Here is a 24583-nt window from a genome sequence, read left to right as displayed (position 1 = left end):
TTTGGCTCCTTTTTTTGTCATTGCCTGAACGCTTAGTATGCAACCCATCAGAAAAATAAAAAAAAAATAATTATCATATATAAATATTGGAATATATGACAGCACAAAAATTTTTTTTGTATATAATTGTATACAAATCGCGCTGTGAGCAAAATGGTTAAAGCTAACAAATAATTTTTTTTATAGTACACTAAATTGCTATCATTTTGGTATTTAACAAATTTTAAAACAATCAAAGCAACACAGAGAAAATATTATCACAAAATGATGCATGAATTCGTAACGTGCGGACGTAAAAACAAGTTTTTTTTCAAAAATTCACCATAAATCTAAATATTGTGCTAGAGACTTCCCCTTTTGTTGCAAAGTGAAGGTAGTTGATTGAATATTACTAGACTGTAAGAGGTTTAGCTTACAATTGCATTTTTTGACCATTTCGGTTGAGTTAAAGTTGACCTAATGTCAAATTTTTTCTATTTATCGTGATTTATATGCAAATTGTTAAAAAATGATAAAAGCTACAACCATGAGTTATTTTTTGTTGTATTCTACTTGAAATTGAGCACATTTTCATATATAAAACTTTATGTAACGGCTAATATAAAACAGTGCAAACATTACAACAAACTGACGAAAGAATTTCCGATTTTTCGGCAGAGTTACCGCGTGGACTTAAGGAAAAAGTGTTTTTCAAAAATTCACCATAAATCGAAATATTGTGCTAGAGTTTTCCAATTTGATGCAAAATGAAGGTAAATGATTGAATATTACTAGAATGTAAGAGTTTTAGCTTACAATTGCGTTTTTCAACCATTTCGGTCGAGTCAAATTTGAGCGAAGGTTGAAATTTGGGCACTTATCGTGATGTATATGAAAATATTTCAAAACTCATAAAAGCTACGACCATGGGTTGTTTTTTGTTGTATTCTACATGAAATTGCACACATTTTCATATATAAAACTTTATGTAACAGCTAATATAAAATGGTGCAAACATTACGACAAACTGACAAAAGAATTTCTGAATTTTTCAGCAGTTACCGCGCGCCGATGTAAGGAAAAAAGTGTTTTCCAAAAATTCACCATAAATCGAAATATTGTGCTAGAGTTTTCCAATTTGTTGCAAAATGAAGGTAAATGATTGAATATTACTAGCATGTAAGAGTTTTTAGCTTACAATTGCTTTTTTCGGCCATTTTGGTCGAGTCAAAGTTGACTGAAGGTTGAAATTTTGGCACTTAACGTGATTTATATGAATTCGAGCATGTGAATTCGTAGATGACACTCCTTCTCTTCAAAGATGTTTCTGGGGACGCCGGGTTGTTTCTAAGAAGCAGCTGGCTGGTTTTCATGTTTTATGTAATAAATTATGAGGCTAATTTTATCACTTTCTTTAATGGGGGAGACATTTTCACTGATTATTTTCCTTATAGCCTTTTCGTCTTCCAAATATTTGTGGTGCATATAATTTTTATAAAATATTTTTATAGCTCCACTTTGGTCGTTAGTTTTGGTCATTCTTTCCTGGTGCCATTTATTTATGTAGTCCCTCATTTGGCGTTCGACCATGCGATTTGAAAAGTTATTGTAGATGAGGACTTGTGTAGACCTTTCGATCTCCCTGGTGGTTTCTCTCCATGTGGAACAGTGTGTAAGGGCGCGGCGGACGAAGGCATCTACCACCGATCTTTTATACCTGTCTGGGCACTCGCTAGACCCATTAAGGCCTTTATATTCTATCACTGTGCTAACAAGCAATATTCTAGTTTTCTTTGAGATTAGTTGTTCTATCTTGTGGAGCCCTGGTGGACCATGAAAGTGTAACTCCTTTGAGGACTAACAGTGGCTATGCTATCAAAAATACTAAAGTTGTGATTGGTATACCATGTGTCCTTTTTGATCATGGAATCTTCACTTCAAACTTAGGTAAATTCTTTCACAAGAAAGAATAGAGTTATATATGCTGGATTGAGTAAGTTAGGTGCTATACTATTTCTGTGTGTGCTGTCAGTATTTGCAATGAATCATTAAAGCAGCAGAAGTTACCTCTATTAAAATTACTATACTATTCACAAGTGTAAACAGCAACTATAACTACAGTTTTCATATAAGTAACTTACCAAGTAATTACATAGCTATAGTTTCAACTCGCATGACAGCTTTAAAAAATCATTGTAGTGCTTCGATTGTTTAGTGTATGTGACAGGCCCCCTGCCCACTGCTGGGAATACTGGAAACGACTTAGGAGATATCTTCGTTGTGTTTCTGCTGGCTCTTGAGTAACATTGGGGGTTTGCTGCAGCTTTAGTTGACTGATTTTTGGTTGTATGGCTGGATTCCAGTAGAGTATTATTGCTTATTTGAGCAGTCCTCAAGCTTCAGGATAATTTTTTCTAGCTCTTTGGGACCATTATCAAGCAACTGGCATGCTATTGGGTGAGTGAGCATAGGAATTTCTTGCTTTTCTTTTCCTTGAAGTAAGGTGTTGAGGTTTGGGGAGCCTGGGAATATAATGTACCTGGAGTACCCACCAGTTTTGGTGGATGGGTTGTTTTCAGTATAGGTGACAGTTGTCTGGTTTTTTTGTATATTGGTACTGCACCCAGAGCAAGGGCACGTCTTTATGCTTTGCCAGCCATAGGTCATATCCTTCACTGCAAAGCTCCCACCCCATGGCTCAACTGCCACACCACTACAGGTTAAGATGAGCACCAACCAGAAGCAGTTTTCACCTGCAGTAGCTCACTTACCAGATAAGGAAACAACATTCATTGTTTCAGTACTAGCAGCTTTTCTATTTCAAAGTCATTATTATTCTTTAATGTTTTGGAGTAGAATATGTGCATGTGTCCCACCTCCATTTAATGTGGGAGTCAGCTATGTAATAAGTACTTGGTAAGTTCCTTATATGACAATGACATTTTTATTATAAAATTAAGTTTCGTATATACTTACCAATAATGACAGACTCAGAGTCTGCCCTCCTCGCCTCAGATGGACATAAGGCCGCAAACATGATGAAGATATCTGCTAAGTCGTTAACAGTACATATTCCCGGCAGTGGGCAGGGCCGGTTACCTTCACTGAACAATCTAAGTGTTACCGCAATTTTCTAAATTAAAGCTGCTGTGTGAGTTGAAACTATAGTTATGTAATTACTTGGTAAGTAAATATGAAACTAATTTAATTATAAAAATATATTTGAAAATTTTAATTTACAGTGATTTGTAATGGATTTAAAAATTACAGCTTTGTTGGTTGTTTTTTTTTTATATATCCAATGAACCATGGATGCCTATTGATCAGAACAAATTGCTGAACTCCATGGAGCAATAGGCATGTACCATACAATGCTTATTTTATACTGGGCTGTAGTAGAGTATCTATCTCTAACAATCATGTGATCACTTCCTGGAAACTAACAATCATCTGATGATTCCTCAAATCAATACTGTGATCCTCTAATGATTTCAAAGAGTGCTTCTTTTTCCCTGCTGCCAAGCTTTGTATTTTAATTATCCTCCCATTTTTCCAAAATTTTACAATTAAGCTATTATTTTTGTTGTCGACATTATTGGATCTGGGCTAGACAAGGACATTGGTAGGTTGGTCCTTTGTATCTTATTATACTGGATATGTAGAGGATACTTGATATGCCCACAGTAGATTTTAGCCATCCAGACATGGAATGTACTTTATCAGAAGGGCTCCAGTAGCTGAAAGAATAGACATAGATTTTGAACTTTATGTACTGCACAGCATACTTTTGTAATATTAAAATATACAGCATTGTACAAGTATGCATATTTATTGTTGCTGCTGATGTTCAGTATTTAAGTAGTGTTATGTTTCATATGTATGGAATTAAATTGTACCTAAGTTGTAGGAGGATTAGGCAATAGATGATTTAGTAACTGAAGTTTTGGTTTTAAAATCACTGCCAGTTGTTTCAATATCATTTTGAGTGTGCTAAAAGTATCATAACTTGCAGTTTCTTTTGATATGAGGATCATTTACCTTGTATCCCTTTACATAATTACATCACAGTACTTCACAGTTATGTTTTTATATTAGGTTTACATACTACCTATCCCTTCATGTAATTGTATCCCAGTGTTAAGGATGTATGTACTATCATTGTAAAATGATGTTGTCAGACCACTAAGTCATATGTCTGGATTCAAAGGGCTTGCCCAAAGGATTTGTTCTTTATTAAGAGCTGGGAATATATCACAGGGAACAGGAAAGGAGGTAAAAGGCAGGAAATTATATATTTTGAGGTCAGAATGGATTTGCAAGAATCCCTCAGCTCACTTAGTATCATAGGTTGAAGATTCTTCAGCATGAAAGATAAAAAATAATTTATGGTTTTACCCTTAAGGTGGTTATTTGTTGGATTTAGATTTTATAAGTTTAGATTTTCCTATATGAAATTGATGTAGAGACATTGATTTATATTTATGTTTATTGTATATACATATACACATTTGTACAGTTTATCTAGAATTAGTTAACTTTACTAATTTTGTGTGTTACCTCTGGGTCTCAGTGTAAACTATTTTTTTACCAGCATCCTATGGTTTGTTGCAAGCTTACTGTTAGTTTGTTGCATGTAGAGGTGATTGCCTGTTATTCAGTGCACTTCAATTATGTAAGCTGCTGCAAGGAAGGAGTGATGCTCTCTCTCTCTCTCTCTCTCTCTCTCTCTCTCTCTCTCTCTCTCTCTCTCTCTCTCTCTCTCTCAGATCTCCATGCTACTGATGTGTCATAGGAAGTATATATGATAATCATTATAAACTAGATTGACGAATAACATTTCTAGACCAATGAGCATTTCCAAAGAATTTGTTCTTAAATAAACTGAAAAGTGGAGTATAGTATAGTAATGTTAAAGAAGGTGAAATATGACAACGGAAGAGATTGAAGGGATTGGATAGGAAGTAACAAGCAAAATCATTGCAGCTGGGACCCAAAAACTTCTTTAAAGAACTTTTAGTACTATTAAGTGTTAGTGTCCAGTAGGAAAATAAAAATTTTTTTGCAGTTAGGATTTTATTGAAGATGTTTTCATTCTGACTGATTCGCAAATTAGAGTTCTTTTAAACATGCTGTGGTTTTTTTAACCATGGGACCATAAAGTATTAGAAAAGGAAAAGATAAGATTACCTGCTTAGATAATGTTGTATTGACCTGAACCTTGTAAATATAGCTACTCTTTTTCAGTAATTGTAGTGTTATTAACAGCAGGGCTAAAACTATTGTATCTATACTTTCAGGATTACTGAGAATGACCAGTCATTTAGTTTTTACAGTACTAATAAGAAAAATCAGTGTAGTTCTTTATATGAATTGTATACATTTGTAGGTATCTGTTAAACACTTTCTTTCCTTTGGTGTGATTATGTGTATGTGTGTGTGTGAGGAAACATACATTCATAGGATTACACTTAGAATTTTTTATGTTTTTTTAGTCTTTACATTATTGAATTGGAAGATGGAAAAGCTAAATTGCTTTATTGCTTTTTACCTTGATTCAGTGTAATTCCATTAAGATTTAAAGTTTTAGTGATGTCAGAAATGTGTGATATAATGTTCCAAGATAGTCATACTCATACTCTTGTGCCTGTTTTCTTTAGATATTTTCAATTGATTATGCGTATCTCAGAGCTTATGTATTGCTGTTAAGGGTTTTGTCTGTCAGGGATACCCTAATTTCTTTACACTTGGAGTTATGTCCAAAGACAGTTATTTAGCAAAAATATACCTAAGTAGATAGATCAATTTTTTCATACAGCTGTTGCATCTTTTCCCTTGGTGTTCATTGGGAATGGTACAGACTATCTATGCATGTCAAGGAAAACCTGCAGTATGGAGAGAGAAAAGTACATATAGGCTATTAGTATCTAACAAGAGTACATTTATATATATGGAACAAACCAAAACAGCCATTAATTTATTAAACTTAAAAGGAATAAAATTTCCATAGTTACGTTATAGAAATAGAGGACTGGTATAAAATAGAGATTGTAGTAATGAGTAAGGAAATAAAGACAATAGCAAAGAACAATGAAATTGCCAACTATTTTTTCACAGCAAGTTAAATGAGTTGATTTCTGTGAAATATACAGTACATATCCCAAATGTACAAGTGTGTATATGCTGTTTATTTAAGAATGTATATGTACATGTAGATGCATATTGAGAAGCGTTCATTTTTAATTGGAGACCTGTTACTATTTACATACAGTATTATGTTTTGCATTCTTAGTTGTTGTTGCCAGTGACTCCTATTACGTACTTTAGACAAACATGTCAACCTGTATGTAATGTCTGAATGATGCAGATTTTATTCCATTTATGTAGCTCACAGAAGTTGAGGTACTACTTATTTGCATTGTAGGGAATTGTATGGAATCTCTTGATTATGAGACAGTTGTAATTTAACTTCTGTTTATGCAGTGTTGTATTGTAGGTCAATAGTTTATGTGAGAATATCATTAATTTATGATTTCAGTGAAGTATATCAGTGTTTCATTCTCACTTGGTTATTCATAAATCTTTGGGGTTTCTTTGGATGATAACCAAGTGGGACACAGGTGATCATTCACTCAAAGGTGAAATTTTAGATTTTCTTAAGTATGGTTATTCATAAGTCTTGTATGCTAAATTTGACAGCATTTGAAAGGAATATTTAGCCCATATCAGACATTTGCTTCAGTAGCTTAATCAGTTAGTATTCTTCAGAGAAAATTGTTGTGCAGATCATAGCAGCAGGATTGACAGATTTTACTATCAAAAGAAATGACAATGCTGAATAAATGTATGTTTTAGAGATGGCTGGGAGTCTCTTTGCAGTTCATTTTGGAGGTTTTTGAGTTCCATTTTCAAACTTAAAATTTGGGGACCTGATATGAGGCTCTTACAACTCAGTGTACAGATTTTTCTGTTGTATTTATTCCTTTTGTCTTAAGCTGTGCTTGTTTTTAGTGATTCATATATGTACTGCAGTTTATTAAATTTTTCTTTATTTTTATGAGCCACTATTGCTAGACATGCTCTTTGATACAGCTAAATTTTGATTCAGTATATGAACTGTAATTATTGTCTGTTATTTTTTCATTCATTGTAATCTTTTATCATTATCATCGTATTTAATGTCATTTGTCTTTTTTGTACAGTACTGTATAGCCTTCAGTGTTCAGTTATTCAAAGTGTTTTTTTGTTGGGAAGAGGTGGAAGTATCACATAGACATGTTCAGGAAAAGGATACTGATGCTTACTAAGTGGAATTGGCAGTTAAAATGTTAATGTTATTTTGTATTTGTAATGGCTGTATTATTCATGGTGTGTTTTAATAGCTACATTTGTCACAAGGTAGAATTTGTATTCTTTTAGACTGTAGTGTACTGTAGTATAGCTTAATCCGGCAAGAATTACAGTACAAGAAAACAAAAGTATTTTATTTTTGTTGGATTATTTAGGATATAGAAAAGTAAATATTTGTTGGTGTATCATAATTTTATTTATTTGTAGACATGTATTAATGTTAGTCTTAATGTTTTCTGTAGCAGATGGAATATTTGTATTTAACTATCAGAAATATTAAAGATTTATTTATGGTGAACATTATACAAGTTACACAATACAGTGGTCCCCCCCGTATTTGTGGGGAATGTGTACCAGACCCCCCCGCTAATAGTTAAAGCCGCAAATAGTTGGAATTTCTATAAAAACGCTGAAAACAGCCTATTTTGTTAGTTAAAACCCAAGAAAAACCCAATATAAATTTTTATACTTGGTTTTTTAATAGTTTTATCACAAAAGTGCATTATATAATGAAATGATAGAAAAACAGGAACTTCTGGATATTTCTTATAGAAAAATACCACGAATAGGCGAATTTTCTGCGATAAATGGGGGGAAATGTTCCCCAGAGAAATCCGCGAAAGAGTGAGTCCGCGAATCCGGAGAACGCTAATACGGGTGGGTCCACTGTACTGCATATTAACATGTTCTTGCATTTTATACAAATTTATCAATACCAGTCAGAATTGGCTTGCCTTTGTTTCAGTGATGTAATGCTTGCATTAGATGAATGATGTGTGGTGATTCTAAATTGTACAATTATAATTTAACCAGCAATACCATCATTTGACTGAAACTGTTTTCTTTCAGGGGTTGATGAGAATTCTGTATTTATTACCTGCTGATTCACATTTGGTTACATAAGTTTTCTTTACAGATCCATTGAGGATCAAGTTTTACATGTCTACACACACCAAGACAGACTGTCATAGTAGAGAAACCTTCTTTGCAGTACATTGTGAATGAGACTGAGTTTACTGGTTAGCAAAATCTTGTGTTGACTGAAGGCAACATGGTAACTAGTGAATTCTTTGATTGCTGATGATTCATGGACTGCCAAGTGCTTTAATAATGTGCTGGTGATGAATTCACGGCTCATGACAGTGATCAACAGTGTTTCTCAGGCAAAGACTCTTAATGTTTAACTAACTCATGGAGCTATTTCTAAATTCATCATAGGGCTGGCCTGAAGGATGTTTTTTATCAAGAGGTGAAAATTGGAGTAAATACTCAAAGAAGTCAGATAGGTAGGTAGGAAAAGACCTTAGTGGCAGCCAGGAACTTGGATGTTGCAGCAAAAATTTATAATGCTGCAGACTGTCTTGAGTCAATTAGGCAGTACAGTGTTCCCCTGTATTCGCAGGGGATGGGTGCCAGAACCCGCAAATAGTTGAAACCCCTATAATAAAAACGCTTAAAACTTCCTATTTTGTTTGTTAAAACTCAGAAAAACCCACTAGAAATGTTTGTACCCGGTTTTTTGAAGTAGCTTTATTTCAGAATTGACTTTATGAAAATTGATAAAAAAAAAAAAAGGAATTTGTGGATATTCCTCATGAAAAAATACCACGAACAGGTGAATTGGTGAATTTTCTGCGAATAAAGGGGGTATATGTTCTAGAGAGAAATCCGCGAATCTGGAGTCTGTGAATACGGGGGGTTTCACTGTACTTCCTGGACAGGAAGGCAGTTGGATGTACTGGATGGAACATTGGGGCTGGTCAGTGTTGGAAAGGGAGACCACACAGCAAGGCATAACTAGAGACTGTGACTCTCTGTGGGAAATGGGCATGGAGAAGTTAACCTCATCCCAAAAGTCATTGCTTAGAAACTTGAAGCATATTTTCGAAGTGTGGCATGGGACCAACAGTTGATTGCAATAAGGTCTGAGAAGCAAACAGATTGAGTGAATCAGGATACTGACAATGATTGTCATTGACCATTTTCAACCTGTAGGTGAGGGAGCCAAGATTGAATTTGTGTATCATGAGGGTAATTCAAAGATGTAGAGATGCTTAGGAAATTTCCTGTATAAGGTCCTTTTTCTTGGATGTGGTGTCATTGAATGCAACAAATTTTAAAGATTGCATGTTGTATGGAAGATGGTTAATCTGGTAATTATGTATAGCTGTCATTAGCCTCACAGCCTGGTAGAAATGGAACCATATAGTCATGCCAAGTGGGGGTAATATGAAAGCTAAAGGAAAACTTACATCTTAGCCATGGCCACTCAAGAGTTAACATAGCTATCATCATCATCATAAACACTTTTGCATTGGAATTTTCCTTTGGCCATGATTTCCTGGCCTTACCACAGGTCTTCGTCCTGCAACCTCCATATCTATTGTGTTAACAACCAGCTATTCTTCATTTCTTTTCTTCACATGTCTAAACCATCTTAGTCATTTAGATTTGTCTGTGTTGAGCCTCATGCCACCACATTCTCCACCAATTCCTTATTCATAATATGATCCCACTGCACTCCAGCCATGAATTTTAACGTTCTTTGGTCATACTTTTTTAGAATCCCATCCAGTTTCTCTGTCATTGCTCATGTTCTGCAGTATGAGCCTAATGTTCCCATCATAAGGCTGGGCTTTCTCTGTTTTGTCATGCTGTAGAGTGGGCATTTGACAGAAAAAGTTATATTCTCCTGTTTTGGTTAATTTGTTTTGAAATATAGGCACGTATTCCTCTAGTTCTGAAATAAAAACTTTGGTTGAAATCAATGTAATAGGGAACTATTTACAGCGTGTCTTGCATGGTATCACCTCGAATGAGTTGATTTTTTTTGGAGTCTTTCTTTACTTTGAGCCTTTCATTGCTAAGTAGACATCTTTCATTAATTCCTTATCATCTTCCTTGTACAGTTGCAGCAGGTCTGCTGTGCACTTTCAGAGTTCTACATCCCACAATTTTGTGATACCTCTTAGTATTCTCTAGGGGTAGTCAGTTATTCTAGCTTTGAGAGAGAGAGAGAGAGAGAGAGAGAGACTATTCATAACATTCATACTTTCATCACCCCCTTGGGGGTAGTGCCATCTGGGCACCTCATGCAGTGCACTGCAGGCATTACTTAAGGTTCTTTGCAGTGTCTCATCAGCCCCTAGTTGCAACCCCTTTCATTCATTTTATAGTACCATCATTTGTATTGTCTTTCTTCCATCTTACTATACATCCTCACCTAACAATTGTTTCTTAGTGCAACTGGAAGGTTATCCTCATGTTATGCCTTTCAAGCCTTTCTATTGTCAATTTCTGTTCGAGTGCTAAAATTCTGTATTCTATTATTACTCTTATCACCAAGCTTCACTCACTTGTTCTTTCTCTTTGTATTTTTTCTTTTAACATTTTACCACAACAAGAAACTATGTCTGGCCTATCAAAGAGTGAGTCTCACACCAAAGGACTCCCTTCCGATGAGTGGCGCTGACTCAGAGAATGTGCAGAAAGGTGAATGTGGTGAATAGAGCAGTAAATAAATTCTGCCTCCTCCAGAACAGCAAAACCAAATACATATATGTATGTACTGTAAAGTCACAAAACTTAAACAAAAATGTGTTTTTCCAGTTAAGCTCACATTTAGCCCGGAAAACTCCAAGTCACATGTGTATAGTGCCTCCTAAGATTTCAGTTTTAACAGATGTTTTGCAGACACCTTTCTTAGAATTTTGTATCTTTAGGGGAAACATGTTGACAAAACATTGTTGAAATATCAAGAAAATGAACATTCTAACATATTAACATTTAAGGCATGTAATTTTTTGAAAATTTTAGCAGCATTAAACTGAAGATGCCTTAAACTAGTTATTGGCTGTTGATGGTGCAGCTGAAGGTTTTTCTGTGATGTGTTTTAAGGTACAGGTGCTAAAACATTCCTGGTGCTAGAAAGAACTGAAATGAGCCGTCATTTATAGCCAGTTTGAAATATCTTTTCATTATCTTTATTTAATCCATACTTGGAGCTCTTCAGTTTTGTCCATTATCCTTGCCTCATGGTAGTTGTTGCAGTATATCATCACCCTTTTTCTAGTAACAAGGTAAGTGCTTCTAACATTAATTATTTTAAGTAAAATTTATTTTTATTTTTACAGTTTGTTGAATGAATTGTATGTGCCTTGTAAGAAGGAATTTAACATTGAAGGTGAATATCTTGGAGGCGTTACCACAAATGGGTTATGTAAGTATTACAGATAAAGTATTGAATTTTCAGTAGCCTTTTCTATATACTGAAGCTTTAGCTGAGACCTAAAGGGCTGAGAAGCAAGGTATGACAACACCCTTTTTTGGTTTTGGTTCTTGCTTTACCAAAGAATCATGAAAACAATTCCTTTTTTCATGTGTAAGCACTACAACTGAATATAAGAGGATGGAAGGGTATTGGAATGTCATTTCTTAGTTTAAGTTACTCACATTATTCAAAGGGACTGTTGCTTGTATTTCAAAGAGAGCATTGGTAAACTGTATGAGTCAGGCCCCATTTCTTGTGATGCATAAATATTTTAATTCTTATATCTGTCTGGGAAAGACTAAATGCTTACTGCAATTCTTGTGATATTATACCACTCTCAAAATATGCCAGTTACATGTAATTATGATAAGTTTATGGTTAGTTCAGGATTCATCACATGTATTCATACAAACGATGCTCAAGAGCCATGGGTAAGCAGTTGAATATATCATCTTTATATGAGGTATATTTATGGGCCTTAGTAGCACCATACTTCATTTTAGGCTTATGTAAAACTATACTTGTTTTTGTTCAAATTCATATGTTTTTACAAGTTTTCATAAAACCCATTCATTGCAAAATAGTCCTTCACTCTGCAGAGCACCTCCAGACACATAAAGCAAAACAAATCAAGCCACCAATACTCTTTCAGGTGTGCCATACTAAGAGAAAAGTGGTGGGAGGTGGGGGTTTAATGTTTATGATAAATGGGTTTGTATTAAACTCTGTTTTGTTGTATTAATGAAATAATGATGGTAATGAAAAGTCAGAACCTAATTTTTGATTGTGTAGCTGCTGTTCGTCCTCAAGGGAACTAACAAAGGAAATTGACAGGTGACAAAATGGCTTAGCTCTTAATAAATAAATCTCAACAACAAAGATTAATTTTTGGTCTAAGGTATAGTCACAGGTTAACGATTTTCTTTATTCAGGATACCCATAGGATTTGGCAGTAAAGAACAGGAAACAACACACGAAGCAATAATATATGTATTCTTCGAACTATTCTTCTAGTTCGAAGGTGGCTCACCTAATTATGTTGGGTCTGACTACAAGATTATTGCACCTTCCCCAGCAATATCTCAGAATGGCCACCACTCTTATGGCAGTAGTGTTTCAGGAATTTTTTATGTAAAGTAAAGTCATAGGTTATCATCAATTTTCTTTATTCTGGATACCTATTAGGGTCTGGCAATAAAGAACAGGAGATACAAACCTATAAATGTAGTATCCATTGTGGTTCTACTGTCTCTAATAACCACTCTGTACACTTGAAGACTTCTTCAAAGGAAACATTTCTGAAGAAAGTTGATTATGTACTCACCTTTTGGATGTCGTGACAGAAGGAAAGGAGCGAGAGTATGCGTTTTTAGTGAGGGCCACTAGAATAATTCTCAGCCCATGTAGAGAGTGGTTTGTTTGTGCTAAGATATAGGAAAAACAGTACTATCTGGGATGTTTGCCGTGACATCTAGATCTAGATAAACCATAAGTGCTTGAACCAGGCATAATATGTATCAGAAAAGGGGATTCCCCCTTTAAAAAGGTCATCATTCTTGGCCAGGAATGATAGGCCAGGAGACAACAGCAGATGATAACTTGAGTGCTTGAATGGTGAAAAGATGTCCTTGTCCAAGAGAGCTCAATATGCTAATCCAAGCTTCTGATGCCAAAACAGTCAAGAAGACTGCCTTTTGCTGCATAAGAGTTCTAGTTAGTGTTGGGTCTATAAATTGAGGGGATGACAGGAGTCTAAGAACCCATTTCAGGGACATGGTAATGGGAAACCTTGCAGGAGCTGACCTTTTCATTGTAAAAGACTGGAGAATGGCATTAACAATTTCTATATTTATTAGAATAAATTCCAAACCATAAGGCAAGGATTCCACTAATGATTGTTGAAATTGTAAGGTGCATGACCTCAAAAGATAATCAAATGTAAAACTGTTCTAACAGTTTAACTGGGCTCTGTGTGGGGTCAGTCCAACTACATTTCCCAAACAGACTAGTATGTTGGATTGATAAAGTCTGTACTGTTGCACTAGATACCTAGCAATGTTAGGCAAATAATGTTAACAGTAGACTGAGTAGATTAGATTTAAAATTCCATGTGAAAGTCACAGCTCAGGAACGAGAATAAGTAGATGACTTCCTCTCATCTTGTCTGGGATAGAACAATGGACAGCGATATTCTTTTGCTTCTTGTTGAAGAAATAAGTAACCAATGACTGGCCAATTTAGGGCTACTAGGCCAGTGGTTCATTGAAAGCTAGTAGATTGTTCAAAGCTTTTGAAATCTGGGTCAATGAAGGGAAAAAGGTATATCATCCTTCATTTGTTCCAGTCTCATAGGAATGCATCGCTTTTTATTGCTAAATGTCCAGGTTCAGAGACACGCACACATGGGAAGTTGATGGTTCATGCATGTGGCAAACTGTTTCACTTCCAGAATGTAGAAGCATGTTAGCAATTACTGACTCAGGTGGAGCCCAGTATGATCCTAACGTCTTTATAGAAGACTTTGCAGTCATATTGTGTAGGATAGACTGAGACTTTGTGAGCAGGTGACCATCATCCCCCTAACGACACACCTCCCAATGGCCTCCCCAACCTGTCAAGGAGGCATCAGTATGTATTATCACCCGTATGAACGGTAGAGTCAGTTCAGCCTGTTTTCCAGGGACCCCTGCCAGGTCCATGAACAGAGTATCTAACCAATCTCAGATGAAGGCAATCACAAAGCCTTTTCCTGGCATGTGAGAGCACATCTGTTAAATCCTACAGTCACAGTCTCAGGAGTAGATCTACCATCGACCCAAACTGTAACAGGTTCAGACTTCATTCCAGTTGTCATTGGAAAAGCAGGACTTTGCAAGGAATGTACTGTACCAGGTCCTTCCTTTTTCTGGTTAGTGCTTTGTGAAAAGACAGCTGGCTGCAAAGAGTAGCCCAACAAAGTCCCTGCATCAGAAAAAGTCTGCTGATGTAAGGTAGGACTTTTTCCTATTAAGAAACCACTCTCAGGTTCCATTAGCACTCTTCTCTGGTGGCTCCCCAGATTAGCCAATCACCTAGGTTGGCCACCAGTAAATCCTTCATTCTTGAGGTCTCTTCAAGTACAAAAGCAGCTACCAAAATTAGGTATTTCCTATGTCAATTTTTTTTCCCTCCAAAAGAACATGGCCCACTTCAGTGACAGGGCCTAAGGAATAAATATTCAACGATTTATGGGTGACATTGCAAAGGTGGTTTGACAATGCCGACATGGGAAGTAGCTCTAAGTTATGTCTGAAAGCCAAAGAGGAAGACAGGCTCAGACTTAATGGGCTTTGATCCTAAGAGAGGCAAGGTTTTCTCTATCTGTGTAGAATAAGCTCAGTTGATAACTTTCCAAAGTCAGAAGGAAAGAGAATTATTTTCTGACTTGTTTGTAGGAAAAGACGAGGAAGAGGAGTAATATTTACTAATGGTTGCAGGTATCTAGGAAGATGCCAAAATGATGCAAGCTTATCCTTCTGGAATGATGATATAAGTGCTAGGATAGCAAAAAAAAAAAAAACAGGGGGGGGACTTCCTTTGGAAGACTGAGTCTCGGCCACAAAGATTGTTGTGAAGGTAAGACCAGCCAAGGACCAATGATTGGTGTGAGGGACATTGCCAGTAAGAGCATGGACCTAATTGACACATTTATAGAGAGTGAGGTGATTAAAAACACCTTTTTGACGGGTAAGATGTTGAGGAATGCTTCTGACAAAAGCTTGTAGGGTGAACCAAGTGGTAAAGCTGCACTCGATCAAGGTCAAATCCCAACTTCAAGAGGTTCCACAGGAACTTGAGAACTAGACTTATTGAAATGATTAAAAGATTGGAAAGGCTTCTGATATTCCATGAACTGGGATGATGCTGAATAAAGACTGATGGAGGATGAGAGCCTGCTCCTTACACCAAGCCAAGGACCTTGCCAGCATTGCATGATAAAGGGACATAGTGGACAACCGACAGATCGGAGATGACTAATGCAGTGACCTCCAAAAATTATATTTGTTTGAGGGTATAATTGATAACCACCACTTGTGAATTTAAAGGCAATGCAGGAACTTGACCTGTGACTGCCTGACCCTGGAAGGTTGAAGGGAGACTTCTCTCAACCTCTTAAACAAAAGGAAACACGAAACTTGAAGGTTGTGAGACTGATTGATGCTGATGGCTAACATAAGTAAATGGCCACCGAGTGACGTAAGATGATTGCTGCAGTTGTGACAGTAGCCTTGCCAGACCTCCAGAAGAGTTTTGCTAAAAGAAAAGCCATGGGCTGCTTTGTACATGTGAATGAGAATGACAAGGCAGCAGTGGCACTCATATTACTATAGCAGTCTGAGTAACAATATACATTTAACTTCTTACTTAACAACTAAACCAGCTTGTCAAGATCCATCTTTTGGAGTGAGGATACAAGGAACCTAGAGTGACTGTAGAGGTGGACTTTTTTGTTAGAAATGAGAGTTGCATGTATTAGGAGCAACTTGCGTTGGAATGGCCATTGCCAGAACAAAGAGCAAGTGTGTATACCCCTTAGCGCGGTAAACTTTAAGGTTGGCCAATTAGAAAAAATATCAGTGGAAAGAGGAAGATATCCAAATGTATGTGATATCTTCCACAGGAAGTTGAAAGTGAATATTTCAACCCTGTATGAGGCCTCTTTTAAGACACTTATAAAAATATGCTTATTTTATCTATTTATACTGTACACATTTTTAATAATGTTTAAAATTTTGGATAGCTAGTTATGCATATTTTTTTTATATTTATTTGTACTTAAGTTTGCAAAATTACAATTATAGATGACATAGTATCATAAAAGATAGGAAATAAAACCAACAGCAAACAGAGTTACATATACAGTTACTGGGGATCCAAAGAGCATATCTGTCCAGTAAGGGTTAAGATCTTTACAAATGAGACTGTCTTGCAAGGGACACAACTCCTCTTCATTGTTTTCCCCGGGTTCCTCGACAACATGCACAGTGTCCTGAGAAGGATTTACTTGAGCATGCTTTATTGGTGGGAGATCCAATCCTGAGGCCAGATCTGAAGGGCTGGGGGAGGGATATTGTTCTTATCAATTCTTGGGACACCATCTACAGCAAGACAGTCTTTAAAGGGAAAGGAGACAAGGAATTACTGGAAGAGGGAAAGGAAGACACCAGAAGGTGCTTGTGCCACTTCTGCTTACATGCAGAAACAAAGAGCTAGTAGAAGGTTGATTAGAATGACTTGAGAAGGTCATGCTGGAAAATGGAAGGGTGAGAGACCTGTTACTTGTGGAATTTGATCATTTCTTGTAATGAAAAGACCCTTCAGAATCCATAGAAAGAATCAAATGTAAGCGTAAGGGAGAAGAGAGCCTCAGGACAAAGATTGAGGATGCTTCTAACCCTGTCCTACATTGATGATTTACAGGGCAAAGGAATGCTAGCCAGTTCTGTCTGTAGGCTAGAGATTAGAGTAACTGAATCAGGAGAGACTGAAAGCCCCTGATAACCATCACGGCAGCAGCCAAAAAATGCAGGTACCACTGGAGCATCTGAGACCATTGGCAGTAATGCAAAGAGGGGCATGAGTGACCCATAGGGAGTGTGAGGAGCCATAAAGAATCAAGCAGGAATGGATGGACATGCAAAGGCAGACACAGGGGTGCTCCCAGAAGGATGACATATGACCAAAGGATTTCATGGACTGAGGAGGAAAGAGGGGAAGCTGTGGGAAGGGCAGAGATGGGAACATAGTAGAACTCGAAGCAACTGGATCAGGCTTGTATGAAGGGAAGGCTCGGGTAGGCAGGAAAGCAGGGACTGAAGAATGTATCCTTATCACATTTAAAGGGTATGCCAAGTAAGGTGGAATGATAACAAAGATAACAGCTGAAGCCACTATCTTAAGGATACAAGGAATCCGTCTAGTCCCCACGTAAGCTCTTGAAGGCAGATTCATCAGTAATCAAAGTAAAATGGACCAGCCATGGCAGGTATGGCAGACATACCTTCTTTGCTAGCTCTAGTGTCTTAATGCATTATGAAAATTGGAATATAAATACAAAAACACAAAAATTATTCTAACAAAAACTCAATTCATAAGCTAAGCAGAAATGGAGAACCAGAGGTTGAAAGGGGAAATAAGGGCTCTGGTAAAAAAAGTTTGAGCAGACAAAGCACATAATAACTCAACAATTGTTATCATTTATTGTGAACTGAAGTTAACATAAAAACTTAGCAAAACAGAAGTTTTTCACAAGCACAGGAATGACTTCAAGGGAATGAAAAACGGTAGTAGGCTACTCAGAGTAACCAGACTTCACAATGCAATGGGTGTCAGTATTGGAATAACAGTGATTTGCAGTCAACAGCGCAAGGAGAATGAAATGGAAATGCACTGAAAATACAGACAAAGCACATGATAAAACTAGTGAAATGCTTTTAAGTCCTGTAGGAAATTCAGCAGTCAGAAAGTATAAAGTGGTCCTGTCAAGAAGGGGGAGTTGGTGAAGCATGCATTTTTTTTAAATCTCTGCTTAGGTGTTTTGCATTGTATGCTTAGATGTGTTCTGCATAGGGAAAGGCCATTTTATGTTGTTTTAACAAATAAAAATCTATGTGTATTTGTTATCATTGCTCCAGGTTTGAAGATCACTTCATTTTATAGTATTTATAACTTCTTGACTGCCAAAGGTCAGTGAATCATAATCTGAAAAAAAGAACTGAATTTTTATAACATTGAGCTTTCACGCTCTATTAAGTACATTTTGCTGTGCATATACAATGTTATGGAGTTTTTTCAACCTCTAGCACATTATTTTTATGCATGATCCTGGAAAACACTACAGCATGATTTACTGCTCTTGAGTTAATCACTTTACATCATTCCACACCTTCAAGTACATATTACCATTATTTTGGTTACGTATTCCTTTAATCAAGAAGTGAAATAATTGTGATCTTATTTATTGAAATTGACAGATTTAAGATGAGTAGGAGTTGTGCAATATCAGTAATGTATTGTGATACTTATAGATTTATTAATTTAGATTTGAACTGGTCAGAACAGATTTATGTGATGTTATTTTCAGCACTACAGTAATGAGTGTGATTACAGTTAGTACATATAACTGGACCAAGTGCTTACAGTTCCTGGTACTGTTTGTAGACATTGCTTCATTATATGCTCATTTTCACCAACTTATGCATTTATACTTAATGCAGTAAAGCATACAGTATACATTATAGTACTGTATATCAGAAAGCAATAAATTAGGAAAGACTTGCATCTAATTTTGAGTTTTTAGTAACTGATAGTTATCAAAATTTTACAGTTATGTGGAAGAGGGATTTTACTATTTATTGTTATCAGATTATTTATAGACACAAGCCGTTTTCAGTAGCTTAATGTATTTATAGTTTTACAGTAAAAATATGGGAAATATGCTTATGGAATGTTTATTAGTATGTATTGGCATTTGGCATATTTCTTATAAGAGATGGTCTGTTATGTTGCTTCGAGAACTGAAAATGTCATAATTTTATACACTTCATGAGCATTTGCATTTACTTTATGTACATTTCAATGGATCTCAATCAAATGGGGAATTAGAGGTTATCATAGTACTGTAGTTGTTTAACAACAATCTGTATCTGTTAAAACCGCTTATTGTTTCCTGCTGATCTTTTGTTTTTACTTTTGATAGCATTTTCAGTCTTTTATAACTATACATGTCCAATTTTTATCTACACATGTACTAATCAGAGGAGGAAAAAAAATTCATAGAATTTTTGAAGAGTATTACAGGTTCATTTCTTAATAATAGTTTCCCAGGGTTTTACTTTGTGTAAGTGCTTATTTAGTAATTGATGTGTTATTTGTTATATCAAACGTGCAGTTCTCATGAGTGTCTTATGAAAGGAATGTATTTGGCAAGTTGTCAAACTAGTCCCTATTGTTAGATGTAGCTTGAAAAAGGTTTGAAAATATATGGTTATGTTTTTACTGGAGTTTTCATAACCCTCTAATGCCTGCATTTTTGTCAATGCAGTTTATTAAAAACTTTTTTGCACAGCTTATATTACCTTGTATCCATTGGTATCACAGCATATCGTATGCCCTTTAATTTTTATTTGTTTTCATTGTCTTCCCACTTGAATGTTTATCTACATCAACTTTCTATTGATTCATTTTGCTCGTACAGATATTTAGCTAAGTTCTAGAAGCAAAATAATTGTTGACAGTTTTCATGTTTTATTAAATTATAACAATAATTATATCAGTTAGCATGAAAGGCCCTTCATATATTAATGGCCCAGTTTTCGTAAGGAAGTTTTTGTATCATTTCCAGTTGTTATACAAGGATGTTTAATTTGTTTTAATATTTAGCCTGTGACAGAGATGTATAGGTGGATGAGCAAATGTTAATGAGTAAAAAGTAGCAAGTGGAGAGCTAGAAGGAAGAACTCCAGGCAAACATTAGAAGTTATAATGGCAAAAGTAATAATCTAGAATAGGTAGAGGTAACTGGTCTGGAGATAAGGTTTTCACATTAGACCATTGTTATTACTTATTTCCAATTTTGAAACTAGCCCTCTGAGATTAACTATTTTCAACTTGATGGTCTGGTTAAACCACTTAATATCCCGTGTTAGATATGTATGTGTGTATGAAGAGAAATCTTGAAATGAGAGTAGGAAAATTAAGAATGCGTATAAACATGCTAAGGTAAGATGATTCAACCAAAGGCTGGAGACCTTAGTACACAGTGAAGTTTTTATCAATAACAACATTGAAGATAAGTGTGATGTCATTCATGAGAGATGAAAATTGGAGCGGATAAAAACTAAAAGCCAGAAAGCATTGACTGTGTGCAATACAAGGAATGGTGCAAATGGTAACCCCTTTAGAGTATATGATGTCATGATAAACAAAGGTTGTTAGGATACAAGAATGTAAAACTTGAGATGAATACAAAGGAAATAAATTTTGCTCAATAGCAAAATGTTAAAAGTAAGATAATTGAAAAGCATTCGGTTAAAATAAGTACAGTAAGTTCTCGGTTTATGTTGTACTCGACCTACATCATTTCATGGTTACATCTCACAATCTCTAATAAATTATTAAGGAATTCTTGTTTGTCATTCAGATGTAAATTCAAACTTTGCGCAGGAGCCAGTTTGTGTGCAGAGCGAATGAATAACGCCGGAATACAGGGAAGGCAGTGTTGGATCACTCACTCACTCACTGTATGACATCTTGAATTGTGTTTCATTCGTGCTCTCATTTGTATTGCTTTTTTGGGAACTTTTGAATTGCATTATGGCTCCCAAGCATAAGGCAGGCTCTTCTGATGGCAGTGCTATGAAGACAAGAAAAACCATCTCCATGGAAGTGAAAGTTGATATAATAAAACGATCTGAAAAAGGTGAAACACTGTTGAATAATCGGTTGCACGCTTGGGTTTAGCTGTACGACTGTCAACTATCATCAAAGATAAAAAGATCATACTTAACATGTGAAAGGATCTGCTCCTATGAAATCAACTACGAATACAAAGCAGCGCTACAGGTACTTTTCACCGGCAGACACAGGTCAAACCCAGAAATTAGTATGTTGGCTGGAAGACCAGCATTAATGGCATAACCAAGTTAGCCTAATGTTGATTCAGGAGACAGCCAAAAGATTATTTGAAACCTTGAAAAGAGAAAAGGGGGAAATGAGTGAAAGTAAAGAGTTTAAGAGTTTGGGGCTAGGAAAGGTTGGTTCAAGTGGTTTAAGGCCTGTGCAAATTTGCATAACCTAAAGGTGTAAGGGGAAGCGGCTAGTGGTAATGAGAAAGCACCAAGTGAATTTCCTTGTGCATTAACGGAGGTAATCAGGCAGGGGGGTTACTGTGCTGAACAGATGTTTAATGTAGATGAGACAGGTTTGCCCTAGAAATGCATGCCAACCCATACATACATTGCCAAGGAGAAGACAGCACCAGGCCACAAAGTCAGCAAGGAGAGACTGACTTTGCTTCTTGGAGTTAATGCTGCTGGTAGTTTCAAGCTGAAGCCTTTGCTGGTGTATCTGGCAGAGAATCCAAGGGTACTGAAGGGCATTGGGAAGGGTCAGCTACCTGTCATTTGGAAATCTAACAGGAAGGCATGGTGACACTTCAGATATTGGAGACAGGTTCACCACTATTTTGCGCCAGAAGTGAAGAAGTACTGTACTGTAACTAGCTACCCTTTAAGGTGTTGCTAGTACTGGACGACTTTTACCCTGATGTCACCTAATATCACCTCTTTTTTTACAGCCTATGGAACAAGGTGTCATTGCCTCTTTAAAGGCCTACTATCTCAGAAGGATATTTGCTATGGTTCGGAAGTCACGTAAAGCCTTTGGTCCCATTGTATTGCGACTCAAGAAGTGTTCTTCAGTCACTGGAATCGTTTAACTTTTTAAACCCTCTGATTTTAGATATATTGGAATGGCTGTTTTTACTGAAAAGAAGAGGGAAAGAAGTAAAGTTCCGTTGGGTGCCTTCCCATGTTGGGGTGGTTGGGAATGAGAAAGCTGACCAACTTGCAAATTCAGCAGTCAGCTTCCGAGAACCCACAAGATGCCTGCTACCATATCCTTTATATATCCTCTAGTAGGTCAGAGAATTAAAGAATGTTGGCAGTCCCAGTGGGAGGATATTTTAACCAATCAAAAAATGTGCAGTATCACATCATCTGTGTCTCCTTGGTCATATCCTTATTTGCCAAGGAGACAGGAAACGATGTTGTGTAGATTGAGGATTGGACATGCAAGACTCACTCATGGGTTCTTTATGTCCTGTGAAAATCCTCCATTTTACAAGAACTGTACTGTACCCTTGACTGTGAAACATTTGCTGATTGAATGTCCCAGATTTAGGAATTTGAGAATTAGGTTCCTGTCTTGGGGACGTGATAGAGAAGGTAATTTTATTCTAGCTACAATTCTCAGAAAAGATTGTAATATAGAGCAGTTATATATCTATGTGGGAAGCAGGCCTCCTCAACAAAATCACAATTTTGAAGTAAATTGTATTTTTCCTAACTATACAAACCTGAGGTCCTTTACATAGGGGATTTACTTACAGCGCCAGCTGGACCGGTCATAAGCTTTCTAACAAGGTAGTTTGGTAGTAACTGCTTGTCCGACGGTCGGGAGTCCCACCCGACTGGAGGTAAACATTCCACTTTGCTTTAGGCCCAGGAACAGAGTGAGGGGTGGCATGAGGTGGGACTATGTGTAAAGGACCTCAGGTTTGTATAGTTAGGAAAAATACAATTTACTTCAAAATTGTGATTTGTTCCGACACGTAATACAAACCCTCCTGGTCGTAAGAGCAAAGGGAGGGAGCCTAGCCTCTGCCCAACTAATCGGAGTGTGCACTGCAGGATCAGTGGTCAGACCTGTGGACCAAATTCATAAGAGGGAGGCAAGCGTGCCTCTTATGAATAGCAAGCAAGAACTAGTTCCTATGCAAGAGCCACTATAAAGTCTTGGGTTTGTCTCTCGCTGGCGTCCACTTCCCCCCTTGTTAGGGAAGTGGCGGATAAACGCTTCTATCCCTCATGGAAGGGGTAGAATGGAGCTCAGTTACGTAGCTTACCTGCATCAATCATCCTGTCCAGCGTGGTGACGACCGCCACCCTCTGCCTACAGGGAGAGGGAAGAAAAGAGGAGGAAGAGAAGCCAGTCACACTCTCATTCACTCTTCCATTCATGCAGTCTCACAAGGATGAGATGCTACCTTGTCCGGTAAGGGAGCTGGGTAAGCTACACAACTTGTTGAGCAGTCACCACGTTTCCCAAGGAAAAAGTGTCCAAGGACCTGTGGGCAATATCCCGAAGGTAGAAAGAGGTGAAGGTGGTCTGGTTGGCCCAAACCCCTACCTTCAGTACCTGTGCCACGACAAGTTCTTGAGGAATGCAAGGGTTGGACCAATACCTCTGACTTCATGGGCTCTCGGATGAAGGGTATTGGTGTCGGCACTCCCATCTGAAGCGTACACCTTCCGGATTACCTCATGAAGCCAGAAAGAAATAGTTCTTGGACACTTCTTTCTTGGTACCCCGGTGCAAACGAAGAGGCGTTGACACTCAGGCCTGAGATGACGAGTTTTCTTTAGATAGTGCCGTAGCACCCTCACAGGACAAAGCAGCATCTCATCCGCATCATCGTTGGTGAAGTCTTTCAGGAAGGGGGATCGTGAAGGACTAGAACCTGTCATCAGGGACCGGAGGGTTCTGAGTCTTCGCTACGAAGACGGGGACAAAATCAAGCATCACCAATCTCCATCCCCTCGAGTGCTTAAAATCAAAAGAAAGACCATGGAGTTCTCCTACTCTCTTCGCCGATGCCAGGGCCAGCAGAAAGACGGTCTTGAGGGTCAGATCCCTGTCTGACGACTCTCGGAGCGGCTCGAAGGGTCTGCGAGTCAGGCTCCTAAGTACAAGAGTCACATCCCACCTCGGGGGCCTGAGTTCCTTGGGTGGACAAGACCTCTCGAAGCTCTTCATTAGGAGTGAAATTTCCATTGAAGTGGAAAGATTGACTCCTCGCAGTTTGATGACTAGGGCCAGGGCGGCTCTGTAGACGGAGAGGAGCTTCTCTCGGCGAAGACGAGGAAATCTGCTACCTGCTGAAGAGTGGCTCTGAGTGGAGAGAGACCCCATCCACGACACCAACCACAGAAGACGGACTACTTCCCCTGGTACACTGCTGCAGAGGACTGCCTGAGGTACCCTGGCTTCTCTGTTGCTGCTCGGCAAGAAAAGCCTCTTGCTTGCAAGAGATGGTGGATAACTGCCAGCCGTGGAGACACAGGGACCGAACCGCTCGGCGGTACAGCTCCACGTGTGGTTGGCACAGGAGGTTGTGTCAAGGGGGACAAGGGGGAATCTCTCACAGTGCCTCGGAGAGAAGAGCCA

The 24583-nt window shown here is 37.5% G+C and overlaps 1 protein-coding gene across 3 annotated transcripts in view; it reads left to right on the top strand.

Moving 5' to 3' along the window:
- The window catches only part of LOC135195055 (zinc finger protein 420-like), a 115110-nt gene extending 95477 nt beyond the window's left edge, over positions 1-19633 (top strand). For 2 of the 3 annotated variants that reach the window (XR_010310055.1, XR_010310057.1), the window contains one exon: positions 8243-19633. The gene's annotated coding sequence lies outside the window, so the exon portion shown is untranslated. The remainder of the gene's footprint in view (positions 1-8242) is intronic. The other variant, XR_010310056.1, reaches the window with a different exon arrangement.
- Positions 19634-24583: the final 4950 nt, after the last annotated feature.

The sequence above is a fragment of the Macrobrachium nipponense genome, chromosome 15 (assembly GCF_015104395.2).
Source record: "Macrobrachium nipponense isolate FS-2020 chromosome 15, ASM1510439v2, whole genome shotgun sequence".
Lineage (NCBI taxonomy): Eukaryota > Metazoa > Arthropoda > Malacostraca > Decapoda > Palaemonidae > Macrobrachium > Macrobrachium nipponense.
The sequence above is the reverse complement of the archived record's forward strand: the minus strand, read 5'-3'. Positions and strand labels throughout refer to the sequence as shown.